Source organism: Esox lucius, chromosome 23 (assembly GCF_011004845.1).
Source record: "Esox lucius isolate fEsoLuc1 chromosome 23, fEsoLuc1.pri, whole genome shotgun sequence".
Classification (NCBI taxonomy): Eukaryota; Metazoa; Chordata; class Actinopteri; order Esociformes; family Esocidae; genus Esox; species Esox lucius.
Genome location: NC_047591.1, coordinates 19,139,463 through 19,155,784, shown reverse-complemented (window position 1 = coordinate 19,155,784; position 16,322 = coordinate 19,139,463). Strand labels below are relative to the sequence as shown.

The 16,322-nt window shown below is 45.1% G+C and overlaps 1 protein-coding gene across 3 annotated transcripts in view; it reads right to left on the bottom strand.

Moving 5' to 3' along the window:
- The window catches only part of prickle1b (prickle homolog 1b), a 70,655-nt gene that overhangs the window by 27,728 nt on the left and 26,605 nt on the right, over positions 1–16,322 (bottom strand). Inside the window, exons 1-2 of one of the 3 annotated variants that reach the window (XM_020043049.3) lie at positions 2,583–2,861; positions 1,041–1,290 (exon numbers count right to left, since the gene is read on the bottom strand). The exons of 1 other annotated variant lie outside the window; for it this stretch is intronic. The gene's annotated coding sequence lies outside the window, so the exon portion shown is untranslated. Of the gene's footprint in view, positions 1–1,040; positions 1,291–2,582; positions 2,862–16,322 lie in introns of those variants that run through there. One more of the 3 variants, XM_010887456.3, reaches the window with a different exon arrangement.

Below are 16,322 nucleotides of genomic sequence, written 5' to 3'. Positions count from 1 at the left end.
TACATATATGCTTCTTAACGATTAGATGCACTGTATTGACTAACAACTAACAAAGAACTCAAAAACGAACACAGCACCCCTAACAAACCCGTCAGACATCCAACTGTAAAAGCAGACGATATGTTTTAACTGGAAGCAGCGGTCCAACTATATGGAGCGCGCGGCTAAGAGCCGGGAGTCACTCAGTAAAAGGTTTTCCGGGAGGAAGGCCAAGAACATCAAAACAATCTCCAGGTTGGATTCAGTCTCTGGCTTTTAGCAGCGCATTTTGGAGAATGTGGTTCTTCCAGGTTAAAGACTTCAGGATAAAGTTCAGTCGTTGTAGGCGGTGGGCTATTAATCTCACAACACAATCTAGACATTACACTGGTGTTGCTTCATAAACAGTTGATGTAAAAAAACATGTCTCGAGTTTCCAGGAAGTTGGAGCTGGCCCGACAAACTTTTATTCAATAAAGAGGACTTTCAGAAATATATCATATGCACTTACTCAAAAATAAGCCAAATAAGCCTGTTATATTGCAATTACACAGTGATCGTGGAAATCACCAAAGCTGTATGGTGCTATCCTGCAGTAGTACCTTGCACAATTTCTGCTAGGCCAGGTCTAACAATCTGCTACACAACGAAAGAAAACACAAACCTTCACCTGCAAATCTGGCTAGTTGGACACATTTCCTACTGGCCTACTTTGACAAGCACTAGCCCTGGGTACAACAAACTCCATCTCTGTCATTCAACACCTCCAAGGAACCCCTCGACATTACACAACATCGCTGGAGGTCGAACACTTCAGTACATCGCCTGATTCATCCACTGAAGGGCTTGATAATTTGTTGACAGGTCGAATCCGGTGTGCTAGCTGGAACAGACCCAATAGATGGACATGCAGGGGGTCCCAAAGGAGAGGCTTGAGAATGACTGGTCTAGCTCAAACATTCCAATCACCTGAGGTACATTATGACCTTCCATGTGGTCTTTATGGCTGATCTATTAACAGAAGGAAGGAGGCTTGGCATGACACTCAGGTCTATACCTACCCCCTCAGCTCCGTGTCCCCCTCGGCTCCTTCTGCATCCCAAATGGCACCCTAGTCCCCCTGTGGTTGACTACCTCAGATCCCCTGGTCAGATGCGGACCACTACAGAGGAAGCCATTTTGGACATGCTCCTCTCTGGTTGGCTGGATGCCATTTGGCTTCGTGATGAAGACACTCCGTTGATCACAAGCCTACCCCCCTGGGTCCGCTTCCCTTGTTTTTCAATCCCAGCAGAGGGGGGAGGGACAGAACTATAAAAAAAATGGGACTGTGACATACTTAGGTTTGTAAGTTGAGAGCACTTCATTGTGTGAAACTATGAAGAACAACTAAACTGTAGATATTTTAATTACTGTAGATAAATAATTACAATGCAATATAAGACGATACATTCAAACCGTTTGATGATCATTTACAATTTCATTAAAGTTATTTTATTGCAGCTTGGCTTCTCTTAGAGCAGTAATGGCCACTAGGGGACACCACTGCCTTCAACACAGGAGAACCAAATGGTCATCTACTCCGCAGTAGACGAGACACTAGTTATCAAGATGGTTTTCAAAAATGTTTCCTTGAATTATTGTTATTCTGGTGTACACGAAAACTGTCATTTAACAATGTCGTACCGCTTCCCTTGCTCATCACTGGTTTATGTTGGTCCGGAAAAAAAAAGTGTATTTCAAGAGGTTTAGTGGACAGGTTTGCTATTTTAAGGGATTTAGTGGAAACATTATTTGGGGAAAACGGTTAACAGCATTCCTTCAGGTGCAGCTTTAAAAAAAAAGGCTGCTTGGAATCCTAATCGTGATGTTCACTGGAAGCGCATGGCCATACCGGGTTGAACGGAAGAGCATGAGAAGAGAGAGAGAGAAAAGAGAGAAAGGTCTTGTCGCCACCTGAGTGACAAGCAACAGCTGAGTCCACACATCTGGGAATCATAGGCGTCGCGCGGCGTGTCAAAAAGCAATATGCCACCCCGCTTTAGTACGCCTTTACGCAAACGCTTTAACAAGACTTTCTGGCTTCAGAGTTCAGTTTATGTATCACAGGAATGAGCAACGCGGAAGGATGCATACGAAAGACTTATAAATGCTTTTTTATTATTGTTCATTATTAAAAGTGTCACCCATTCATGGGGAAAGCATGGATGACAGATAGCCCAGTAAATGCTCCTGCTTCTTGGGCAAATTACTAGATACGGCATCCGATCTAGCCGACAACTTTATACTAAACAGACCTAAAATACATTTGTTAATGACATTTAAAGATTGATCTGGAAGACAACAAATTATAATAGAAAGCCCAAAACATAAATGCTCAGCATGCTCAGAGTATTAGACTCGATTCTTAACTCGTATTTAAAACAATTAAATACTGGCACAGTGTCAAACATCTCCAACTCGCGGGAGTTAAAATAATAAAAATCGAATTCTCTATTAAAGGGGTAAAACGAAATCCATTCGAACATCATTCAAAGCATAGTATAGATACAAAGCAAGTTCGCTTCTTCAGTTGCAGAAAGAAAAATAAATTCGAAACTCACCAGTAAAACCAATTGCGCGGAGAAAAAAAAAAAGAGTCCAGAGGATATTCCGTTAATTGAGTAGAGTAATCACGATTGGTGTCATCCGCGCAACTTCAAATAACTGTTTAGCAAATGACGTTCCTCGTGGAATATTTTGAAGTCCGAATGAACAGAATGGAAAGTCTTTTCAGAACATCATTGTCAGAGTCGAGATGAGACGGGCAGCAGCTGCGTTGAGTAAACAGCTCGGTTTGGGCTTCAGACTTCGTACACAGCCCCGCAAGTTAAAGCGCAGAGACTCACAGGCTACGAGATGACATTAACGCTATACTCGCTGCCTATTGGCTTAAACAAGCGGCCCCACCAATCCCTCGACAGACTGGCATTCTTGGCAGTCTAGAAACACAGCTCGTCTCTCTCCGTCACCTTGTAGCAAGACCAGGTAGCCTATTACACCGCACACAAAAGCATGTAAACTCCGCATTTTGGTACTTTAAAACGACGAATATATATTTTTTGATTCTGTAAATGTTTACGTGTTCGGACATTTATTATATACGGGGTGAAATGCGTGACGTAATTTAATAGACATATTTTGTCGTTAACTTTGTTTTACCAGGTTAGTTAACTAAGTACACATCTTATTACAGCACAGACCTGGGAGCAGTTAGAGGTAACTGGAAGACAGAAGAAAGACTTTTACCTTGAAGCCTAGGAATTCAATGTTGCAAACGTTTGGTTTAAAGTTCAGATGTTCTTTGGCGCCACTTGCAGCCTCAATTAAACAAATGTAACACCTTCTTTTGCCGTCGAGATGAAGGACCTTACTAAGAAATAATCTGTATTGATTTATCTTCCATGTAAACCGTATAGTGGGTGTGTTAAAAATCGACCCAATACTGTGAAAGTCTGCCGGAGCAGGTTTCACAGCATTGTGCGCACACACACACACACACACACAACCGAGGAGGTGAGGGGCCCCTGACCTAATTCACAGGGGTTGCCTGCCCTGCTGTCTGTTTCTCTATGGGCCACGGCTGGCTCCCATATAAATGTATCCACACCGGTGTCTTTTGTTATTGTGTAAGCAGAGAGAAGTGAAACCTCCATCCCTCCTCTTTAATCTGAGAGGCTAATCTTTCTATTCACCCCCCCTGCTGTGGACCCCCGCCTTCATCCATTGCCCCCTGCCTCATCCACCGCCCCCCGCCTTCATCCACTGTCCCCCGCCTAGCCCTTGGAAACCCGGAGACGGCGACGGAACCCGATCGGCTTCAGTGTCCGGATTGCTCTCTTTATTTCCACCTGTTCTGTTGCCTCGTTCACTGTTCTGTGCCCGCACTGGGCCTTCGTCCTAATTACCGCCCTATTCCCTATGGGGCGCACAGCTTTTTGACCAGAGCCCAATGGGAAACTGTGTGACTGGGCGCCGTTTGGGACGCAGACACAAAATAGGGCCCGGTTCTGTGCTGTGTTAAAGGGTCTGTGTGGTGCGGAGTACTAGAGACAGTGGAAACGTTAATCCCATTTACAGACCACTGGAAACATATAAAAGTTAAGTCTATAGAAGGGAGCCAAGCGTTGGCACACACTCAGAAAGGAAGCGAGGATTAGCAGCATGGGGACAGCACAATAGGACTCGGTGTCAAATAATTCTACTTTTGTCACACACACCATGTCACTTGATGTCCTAGATAATGGTTTGACAGTGTTAGAAGCCAAACTGGTGATGCTGTCAGTCACACAAACCAGTGTCAAGGTTGATTTCGTGTTAACTCCTCTCTTTTCACCGCAAACTTGACTTTGAGGGAGCTCCTTTGAAAGTGATCCATTGGCTTTTCTCTCCGTCTATTCCCCTGGTCAGCTAGATTGATGTGGAATTGTTTGCTTTGTGTTTGTAAGAGCATCATATAGAAAAGGCAGGAAGCCAGGAGAAGTCACACTGGGGATATCTGATCAGACAGCCTCTGTAGCGAAAGAGAGCGGGGAGAGGGAGAAAGAGAGATGTGAAAGAAAATAAAAGAAAGGGTGTCTAGCGAGAGACAGAGGGAGGTAAAGAGGAAAATAGAAGAGTGTAGAGTAACGGAGTTTGTGTGTGTGAGAAGGAGCGTAATGTGGCATCTTATTTCATATGCACTTCTCACTGCTGTGCAATGGGATCCATTCTGTTCATTAAATCAACACAGATCATAAACATGACTAATGCATTACGGGGGTTCGGGTGATACTTAACCCCTTGAACCTTAACCCCAAACCGACGTTGGTTGTCTGAACCCACACTGACCCGGGTCGTGACACACTAACCAACATTTCTCCTCCGTTTCGTTAACTCGCCCACTTCGCTGGTCCCTGTGAAAGCCATGATAAGTGGCTCCAGGTTTGGTCAAAAGGAAAGCTGTCAATCAAATTCCGAGATTCTGAGACTGTGTGCTGGAATGCTCCCAGTTCCTCTGTGAAAACACACGATGAGCATATTGGGGACTGCAATCAACACTAGATTAGATGACAGGCATCCATCTGTCATCTTTTTTCTTTCGAAGGACTTCATGGGTTTCTCACACGCCTTCTCTTGATCTGTGATTTTATCAAAGACACCCAGATTGGATGAGCTGATTGGTTTCCACCACGCTGACATCAGAATCATTTTTTGGACCAATTTAACTCGAGTTACACCGACTTCGGTCTCAACAGAATCAGTCAAATGTCAAAGAGTGATCGTTCTTCAAGTCCCACCCAACCACCGACATCTACAACAAACTCTCTATGTTCATTAGAGGAAGTTGATGCATTTTGAACGACTCCACTCAAAGTTTTGTTTCCAGATTATTATAAGTAAATAATTATGCCTAGTTATGTACAATATATGACGTTCCTCGGAAAGTAACTAAGCCAGCATTTTGGTGTGGCCAAATTCTGACTTTATCTTACCTCCAACTCCCAGGTGACTGTTGCCATGATGCCGCAGAACAAGTTAGGCTAGTTCCGTTACGCGGATGATGGCAAAACAGTAATATTGGCCTCAGTCGATATTCTTAGTCATAATGCCTTATCTGCTACATACATACACAGCTAAAGCCAGCTATAGTAACAGGGAACATTAGCTTGTTATTCCTGTGTTGGTTGCTATGCCAGCTGACTACTTTTTTGTCCCTCTTGACTTGCTAGATAGCTAGTCAAACAGAGACTTGAGAGCTGGAATGGGAACTCTCCATTTCCATTTGCCCAGCTGGCAATTTGATTACTGCTATACCTATGTTTCTGGCTGGGCCATGGTATTAGAGCAACATTCGTCTGCAATTTGGGTAGTGCTTTTTGGGCTTATCGTGCATTCATATTGAGCTGGCTCACTTAATGAGAGCTGGCAAGCATGCTATCTCAATAGCCAGGTATAATGGCAGCCTACTTGCTACAAAATTACACACAACTAAACCAATAACCTATTGCAACTAAAAACCCTTCAGTTATCAGCCTGTACTGATTTCATTTAATTTCAACCAGAATTCTATAAATTAAAATTAGGGTCAAATTTAAACCAGACTTAAAGTTTGTTACATTAATCTATTTTCAACATAATCACACTGGGAACTACTTCAAGTATTTTGCGATGACAGTTTTAGGGGGGGGACTTACATAATTTTTATGTGAGGTAAAACACAATGGTTTGTACTTAATTAAATGTTCCTCATTTCTGGAATGCCAGACAGCTTCCAGTAACGGCTGAACATGGTGAATCAACAGTGGATATGTACCCCCTACGGATTCACAAACCCATACCCACCCACCCACACACACACAGACACAGACACACACACACACACACACACACACGGTTTTACTGACAGGCTCGGGACAAGAGCAAATGCTGTGGTTAAATGTTAATCCTTTTAGGGAGATTGGTTCCTCAAACCCCACCCCACCCCCCCCCGCTGAGTCAGCTCTCAAATAAACCTAGCCTAATTAGAGCAAGACACACTACATCCGGAACACACACACACACACACACACACACTTCCTTACCTCCTACCTTTAACCGGACCTGACCCATTACATTTCAGACATACCTGAGCACTTTGTTTGCCACTTGAACCCCAGCTTGACGCACTGTGCTTGACTTCAGAGTTCTCTGGCCCCATTAGTGGAACTCTGGAGCTTCCTTAGTGGAACTCATGGAGCTTTGTGAGTTCTAACCGACTTGACGGAAGTCTCATGCTGCTGGCAAAGAACTGGAATTACAATTAATCTATTTCTATAGCTGTTGACCCTGTGGCTGGGGTTTGGGCTGTCACTCCCCTGCTGGAAGACATTAGCTGGCCATGTCACTCAGGAACCTGGGAGAAACACCACAAACTCTGTTACGAAGATGTCCCTTCACATGCCAGACAACCCAATAAGCAAGATGGACTGCAAGTGCACTGTTTTTGCCACATTAATTAAGGTGGTATCACTGTAAACGGATCGTCTTAACCATTACGTTGCTTCCAGTCCATGGTTTATCCCGTATTAAGACCACAGAGTATGGGTACTATTGGAGCGCTATCAAACTGTCATGTGTAGATACAGGCCCAGCTGTTGGTTATCTGCGGTCACAAGTTGAGCACGGCGAAACTGGAAAAGCACACCATGTCTAATGAGCCCAAGTGTTTACTTTTGAAAGGAATAACACGCATCCCGTGTCCACGCACACGCACAAGCATGAACACGCACAAGCAAACCACATCATCCGCAGACGGTGTTTGTCATGGTGTTTTAAAGCTCTACAGGCCGCGTTTGTGCATATTTTCCTGTCTTTAATTTCAGCCGACCCGTTTGCCATGTTTGTCTTTCTTTCAGTATTCGGGGGGGGTGGGGGGGGGGGGTGCTTTGAGCTGTCACTCGGCAATGAGTACCTGTAAACTATTGGTTTGTCTCCAGAATCAGCTTACCCTACTGCCAAGCTTTACCTTACCTCAACCAATGGGATCGAGACGGGGGAGCCGATCTCGGCCTGGTGTCGAAGTGGACCGTCGTCGCCCTCATCGCTCTGTTACACCCACTTCCTGTGCCTGCAGCGTTGACCTCAACCCTTTCTTTACCTCTCTCAACGCAATGTGTAATCTTTAAGCCCCACACTAACCTGAAGAGCTCTGTGTTGGCTTTTTGCCGTTTCCTTCAAGCAGTATAATAAAGGTAATGACAGTTGGTTTTGGCATACCTAAGCCCCACAGTCAGCACACTTGACTTGCCAACCACAGGTATGTGAGGTATTTTGAGTGAGGTAGTAAAAGTTAAAAACTAAATGAATGCCATTAAGTCATAGTGCGTGAAGGTTTTAGTAATTCCTTGGAGTAATTCCTTGTCTTTCCTTGGAGGAATCAGCCGTTCAAGAATGAGTTAAGTGGAGTATGGAAGGAAAAGGAAATAGACAGGTCCATATGACTCCTTGCCTTTAGGCCCTGGTCTTAATAGGAGAGATTGTCCAGAGATTTTTGGACCTCCAGCGGTCTCGGGCAGAGTGTAGACTCCCTGGGGAGTCAGCCCCCTTCAAGCCATTGGATGCCAAAGGTTTGTACATTACAACTGTTAATTATTAATAACATTAATATGTTTGAAGTGACTCACAGGTATAGGTATTTTCGTATATAAAGAGACTGACTGTACATTCTCTTGTTTTCATCAAGCTAACTGCACCTCCCTGACATGACGCATTTTTCCACAGAAGTTATACATTTCCCAGATAAAAAAGATGCTTGCATTGTTTGTTCACTGGGTAGAGGTTACTGTGATATTTACGTACATTTTAGTTAATGGTACTATAGGTGCCATTAAGGTGCCAAGCCCCCGAACTCCCAGTCGTCACATTAGAACCGTTATCAATGTAAACAAAACAAGTCACGTCCATTATGTAAATTTTCATTTCGTTTCTTTAGTCTGAACACAAATTACGTTGGAGGAAAATCTGAAGGACAAACATTTAAAGAAAATAAAAAAACACAGAACAGCTGTCAGTTCGTTTGTCCTTCTTGGTAAGCCTGGATTTTCTCCATAGGCACCACAGGACTAATTTACTAGGTCCAAAGACTCCATATGTACCAGCATTATTAAAAGGAAAGAGATTTGCTCTTCATCACTTCTCAGTTGTTGACCAATGGCCATCCCTCTTGATTTGCCTTGCTTAATGTTTTATATAACCTGAAACTCATCGTTTCTTCTAACTGGTCACTGTGATAAAAGTGATACAACTTTTAGATTTGACCCGACGAGTGAACTGAAGAACAACAGTAATTGTTCAGGGTTAGAACAAACTGTTCTACGTCCTGCTCAGGCAGTTTAAGGGTCTATCCAGGCTTCAAGAGAGAATGAGTATGCATCATTTCCACACACGTTAACATCCGAATGAGTGCCTGTTACATTCCCGACTAACCACAAAGGAAATCATGCCCGCTGCTCCAACAGAATACCTTAGCTAGATGTAAAAAAAGTCCCGTATGACATCATCAGAACTGGCTTGCTGTGATTTTGGGGAGAGCGGGAAGACAAATTCTGATATCCATTTAAAGGTCATATTTTGGAAATGCTCAGAAGAAGAGCGGATCTAGAAATGATATGAATGTTATTTATATTAAACGGTGTGCTATTGTATTGATGTGAACCGCCCCCATCTGGCAAGACATGGAATTGGAAGAAGCCCCTGTCTGTGTAGGACCATCTCACTTCACTTGGTGGGTGACTGGCTGGGGGGGGGAGGGAGAGAGGGGCAACTGGGTGGAATGGAGGGGTGCTTCGCCTCTCGGTGGGGAGCTAGCAGCAGTGGCTGATGGGAGGAAGTTTCTGACAGCACGTAGCTCCTGGGTCACACTGAGGAATGCCACAGACACCCAAGGGCTAAGTAAGCCAAGGGCAAGGCACGAGGAGGGAGGGAGGGAGGGAGGGACAGAGGGAAAGTACGGGAAGGAGGGATCTAGGCGGAGAACGAGACAGTGAAGGAGGAGAGGGAAGAAAAATAGGTGAGCAAGAGAGAGCGTGAGAGAAAGAAAGAGTAATGATGTGGGGGGGAAAGGAGAGGCACAAAGCAGGAAAAAAGAAACAGCAAGGCCAGGGGTTTGCTTTCTCTCCCCACCCCAGACTCTCACTCCCACCCGTCTCCCCCGTCTCTCTTGCTCTTCCTTCTCCCGCTCTCCCTCCCTTTCTCACAGACGGAGAGCGAATCGTTTTGACAGTGAACAGAAATTCATTTCCCAGATAAAAGCTGGGATCTGAGGTTTGCAAGTTTTTTTGCAAACCACTTTTTCATACTGTTTAAATATTTTTCGGGGGGGACACACAAATAATGCATACAGTAATTCTTACATTGTTTTCATTAAAACTTTCACCCCCCCGCCATATGTCCTTCTATATTCCACTGTCCATTCATTCCCACTTCTCACTGCACAGGCGAAAGGGCAGGAACATAAGTCCTCAGATTGCACACAAATAGATAAGAGCATCAGAGGTTCAATCCAGGATGACATACTACTTCCGAATGGTCCAAACAGTAGAGGAAAGTCTATAAGATCCCATCAAACTAAGCTGTCTAGCGTATACTGAAATTTACACTGAATGCATGGCATTTGACAGTTCGCCAACCCATGATTTTGTTGAGGTAACCTAATTATTTTTCCAAAACTGGCCTAATTACGATTGTAACAAATGACTTGTTTTTGTGGCTTGGCTACTCTGTTCAAAGCCTCCGAAACCCCAAGGATAATCAACAGCGTGGCGGGGTCAAACGGTCTCCAAGATGTCTGAGAGGATTCCAAAGATTCCACACCAGTAGCCATGCAGGTTAAAACACAAGGCAAAGCAGTGGAGTAAAGTGCCCCTTGCTGTTTGTCATTTTTCACAAAGCAGAGAGGTACCGTGGAAGACAGTATGTTTGGTTGTTGACTGTTGTAATCTGTCTTGAATTGTCAATCTCATGCAACAAAAGCAAGAAACAGCCTTTATACAAGAGGTGGGACTAAGAAAACCATCTAGCAATAAAATCGCTAAATTATCTAATATCCCATTCATACAAAGACTGAATGCCAGCAAATCGACCATGCAGTGAATTATATTTAGACTTTTAGAGATGAAAGTTACGCTAAAGAAATGGGGGGCACTCAAGACAATGCATTTGTGTTCTTCATTTGAGCTAGTGATAACTATGGTAAAGTTGTGGCTCCGGATTAGTACAAATAGGGCAGTAATCCTCCATCTGAATTTCTCAGGCCATACGTTCTTATGCACTGTGACTGTGCAGTACTGATGTAGTACGCTTAATTAGTTGAACCAATCACTACGTTTTGGTGAGATGATGCACTTTCGCCTAGCTTGTTGACATCTTAAAGAAGGAGAATCAACTTTGTTGATTATGTAAATTATTGTTACAAATATTTTAAGCAGAACTTCAAACTTTTACGCACTTTGTTTTACTTCAGATGAATGGCAGTTGAATATACTACATCCACAACAAGATAACTGGTCAGATGCTGGTATTTAATGGCCAGGTGAACATGGGCTAGCCACATCAACACCACAATGGGGACTAGCCCACACTTAGCGCAACAGGGACTAGTCCACACTTAGCCCAAACAGGGACAGGCATTCTCCAGTCAAAATCACAGGTTAGTGTGCTCTAATTTGTGATGAAGCAAAGATGCATTGACCCAATTTGACTGGTGAGGAACCATCCATCATCAAGTTGTAAAGAAAAGTGAAATAGTCCTTTTAAGCCATCATCACGCTCACATTCAGCCAGAGTGGACATGTTCTATCTAGTGCCTGTTGACAGACATTAGTATTTGATATGAACATATTACATTAATGTATGACATTAGGAGAGCTAATGGCTTGTGGGGGATAACCCGAGCTTAACACTTAAAATGGGCCGAACCTCTCACATGGCAGATAAGCCTGGCCCGAGGGATACCTTGTTGACCCCTTCTGACTGAGCTTGGACTTATTCATCCCCTTCAACCTCACTGAGCTCAGTTTCTCCCTCCCAGACTGAGCTCCCAGGGGTTGGTCCTAACCACTGATCTAGGGTCAGATATTCCACATCCTCCCAACAGCTAAGGTTTTGGGTGTGGCTACATCTGCGCCTGATCGTGGACCTGTTTTTAACAGCAACTTCAACTTGTAACTTGCGGAGGCTGTTGGTTTCGAGACAGTCCAGCCAGACAGTGCAGCCAGACGGTCCAGCCAGACGGTCCAGCCATACTGCCCTCTGACCTCTCTGTGACCCCGCCCACACAGGACGCGGCAGTCCGGGGGGAGGTTTTGAGAGGTGTTGTGTTTCCGAGTCACAGTGTGTAGTCAGGAAATGGCTCTTCCTCTGACGACCCCTCCAGTGTTAACCCGGTATGTCCCCCCGCCCCCCCCCCCGTTCTCCACTGGCCACCCAGGTTTAGGTTTAAAAAAGCTTATTAGAGGATCCCCTAACCAAAACTAACCTATTCACTTAATAAATAGTGAATGCTCCCCTCCCACCCCTCTCTGTGGCTTTCTGTCCCTACTTCTCTTGTGTCTCTGTCTCTCTCTCTGAGTACCACTCTCACATACTCGCATTCACTCAATACCTCACGTTCTCTCTCTATTTATCCTTTATTACCTTATGTACTCTCCATTTTTCTCACTCTCTCTCTCTGATTAATTTGGAAAACCCAACAAGAAAACAGATAGATAGTGTGGTCTCCTGTTTTAGTAACTATAATGTATTTACCATCTTAAACACGTAAGGCACACTTTCCTGAGAACTTTTTAGACAACTTTTTGGTTTGGGGAGGTGAGAAATCTAATTCAGTGGACAAGCTAAACCCAATTAAAAGCAAATGAGAACCACATGTCAGACACCATGTGCACAACTGAACTGATTTGAACACCTCTGGCTTCAGCCCAAAGACTCTGGTCAAGGGGAGGGCACTGCACAAGGCATGGGGGCTAAAACCTCCATAGATCACCAGGGATTAATCAGTGGTTCTGCTATAACACATCACAATCATTACCATCCATTTAACAACAATGCAAGACTATGTTTCGTTTAGTAAAGTATGCCCAAGTCAAAATATATCTTCAGCGCTAATCTCCCATGGGCAGATTCTCAGTATAGCTGAATAATTACATAAGATTTTGCTTCTTTTTTTCAGAGATGACATTAAGGTAAAATCCCAAAATTAATTTACATGTTTGAAAACTATCATTTCCAGGGTTGCAGAAGCAGGGTAACTTTCACCAAACGTCCAGTGAATCCTCTAAATACAATTTCTAAAGACCCTGGACATTTTGTGACTTTTGCAACTGTAGAAACAGACTGCTCACTCCTTTTTAATTTTCATTTAACGAGCGTAACATGCTGCAGTATTCTTCTAGATCGCACGGCTCAGGCAACAGCCTTTTCCTCTGACACAGGAAAATGAAAAGCTCCACTCTGGGCAGGCCATCTCTTCATGAAGTCTCCATGAGCCAAAGGACCATGGACTCCCTTCATATAGGGACTAGGGTGCGGTTTGGAGCGACTCGCCAGACTTACAGCCGACCAATGGCTACAGAAACACATGAATGCATTTAAGTTTTTCAACTGTGGACGGCTTACACACTGAGGTTGGTGTTTTTCCATCACCTTGGCTTTGGCAGCAGTCCCTGTGTAATGCAGATGATAGAAAGAGAGAGAGTGAGAGTCTATTTCCTTATAAGCCTGGACCATTGGTCCATCTGCAGAACACGTGCCACAGAGGCTCTGTCGGCACCTCCCGGGGAGGCGAAGGAGGAAAGCAGAAGGGGGTGGGGGGGGGCTGAAAAGTCATGGCAAGAAGAAACTGAGCACCTCTCCCTGAAATCTGCTGCCCACCACTCCCGGCATTCCTGGCCCTGATCCAGCCCCTCATGTGTTCCATAATAAAACATGTTCCCACTCTCTTTATCATCTCCTCTTCTTCCATACCGTCTTCACACTCCCCCTCCACCTTTCTCTCGCTCTCGTATTCCTCCCCTCATCCATCTCTCTCAGGCACTGAAAGCTCAGAGACACTCTCCTTCTCCCTCCAGATCTCCAAGCTCTCTCGGATTCCTCTAAAGCCCACACAACTTAAGTGGATCTTTATCAGCAATACCCCAGTTCTGCTCTGTTCAGACCTGTGCTGCCTCCCTATCTCTCCTCCATCTTCTCCTCTCGCCTCCTCGTCTGTTCTGCAGTACTGGCCAGCTAATCCGACTCCTATCTCAGTTTTCATTCCTCCCCAACGTGAGACTAATAAGAGTCTTTTGACTCTTTTGTGTGGCCCCATGAAGCCAGGTAGATATCGCTGTGTACATCAGTGACCAATTAGCACCACAGAGTAGAAAGGGAAATCTACCATTTGATTTGTACTAACTTAATCTGACAGAGAAAAAATAGAGAGAGAGAGAGACACACACACACGCACACACACACACACACACACACGAGTGTGCACTCTTTAGTGAATATAGTGCCATTCAGGATTCAGCCAGGGTGCAGACTTACTGGTAACTCTGTGTAAGGTCATGTGGGCGGGGCTGTACGCGGAGATGGGTGGTTGACAGACACTGAGCTAGCACCCAAAAGGCAGCCTCTTGCCTTTGGTCCCTGGTCAAATGTTGTGCACTATATGGGGGACAGGTTGCGATTCGGGACACATACGACATACGGAGGAATTCTCCCATGCTGTACTGTAACTCAGAGAGAACCGTACTTCCCACAGGGAGCCAAGGCAATGTTAAATCTGGCCCCTGCTAACCGGAAGCAGATCGCAACAACGCCTCTTTATGTTTGGCTAACGCGGCGCCACCTTCCTCTGGTCGTTCATTTATTTCTTTCATAGATAGGCCCATGAGTTCCTGAGCAGGACTACAGCTCTGGGATGTTGGCGAACACCAGTTGAACACAGCTACGTGCACCTGCTCTCTCTGGCTGTAGTTGAACACGGCACGTTCGTTTTAAATGAAGCATGCCGCCGACACAGCCGGCTGAGCCTTGTAACCACCCACCAGCTGTGCTCAGTTCCAGCAGGCTGGGCTGTGATGAACAGTGAGACTGAATGTGGCGGCTGGTAAACTGGGCCCAGGGAAATAGAACATCCAGCCCATATAGTTCTTCAACCAGCTGTACATGTATGATGTGTGTGTGTGTCTGTGCGCACCTGTATCGACTCTATTGAATATCCGTTCTTGCCCATCACAGCTGGAGCCGACCGCACGAAAAACCCGTGAGTGATGACATGAGGGGGATGTGTCTCCAGACCCGAAGTCCATCTTTATGGCCCATCATGATCTGACTCAACGGGCATGAAAGATCACGAGTGACGATGGTACATGAAAGCGAGGACATGCCTGTTCATTCACGTCTTCTTTAGATGACTGCTTGGCCTTGGACGTGCTCTCGGAGCAGCTGTGGTGGGAGTCTGTTGGTCCTTCCGGGTTGGACCACATAGTTGCCCACACTGCACCTGTCCAGCTGTCCTCAGTCTCGGGGACCTTTGTGATTAATCACCAAGGAACCGGTCTTTCATTCTCTCGCTCTTCCTTTCCCCACCTCCCTCCAAGCCAAAAGTCTGTTTTACATCAACTTGTTTTCTGTCCCTAATTTCACAGCGGATGAGTTTTATGTAGACTCCAAGCAAGCTACGCTACCCGGCTAGTTAGCGAGTGTGCATCCTATTTTTGTCGTTTCTACATTTACTACAGTACATTCGTTTCTTAAGGCGTTTTCCAAAGTTTATCAAGGGGCTTTCATCACTGGCCACTTTTATGCTGACAATATAATTATCTATACTGTCCCGCCACTGTCCCGTCACTGAACACGATCTACAACACAGCTTTGGTAACCAACAACATGTGCCTTCTTCGACCACCATCAATGCCTCAATGCGACAGAAATGCCCTCTTCCTCTGTGTCCTCATCGTGCTTGCTTCCCCTGACTAAGAGTATACAAATGTCATGGTATATTGTGGGACTCTTATAGGCCACCTCCTGTCTGAGGTTTTTATCCAGAATGGGTTTCTTGTTTGGCAAAAAGGTGACCCCAACCCACGCTGCCGTGTTCACCAGTAAAAAAGGATAATTCTGCCAATGCCTGACTATGGCTACCTGGTTCCATAATTATATGAAATTATAATTTGTCGTTTACCACACTGCCAATCGATTTTTTTTTACTCGCACCCCCTTCAACACTCATCCCTGTGACCTTTGCACTCTGGTCAACTGATTCAATGTACCTGGTTAAAGAATATCAGTGAACTAAAGTACACATTTTCCACAGTCATGGGAGAGCTGCGAAACAGGCTTAATCTTTATCTCAAAAACGAGTCAACAGCTACAGGACAGCCGTGTGCAGACGGCGGGCAGGGCAAGATGCCGGTGAGACACCTGAATAGTAAACTGTGCAGCCTGCCTGCCTCTGGAGGACTCATCTCCATTGGTTTACCTCATCCATTCTCCCTCTGGAGGACTCATCTCCCTGGTTTACCTCATCCATTCTCCCCCTGGAGGACCTGTTAATCTCTCAGGTTAAGCTCATCCATTCTCCCTCTAGAGGACCTGTTCATCTCCCTGGTTTACCTCATCCATTCTCCCTCTGGAGGACTCATCTCCCTGGTTAACCTCATCCATTCTCCCCCTGGAGGACCTGTTAATCTCTCTGGTTAAGCTCATCCATTCTCCCTCTAGAGCACCTGTTCATCTCCCTGGTTAACCTCATCCATTCTCCCTCTGGAGGACTCATCTCCCTGGTTAACCTCATACATTCT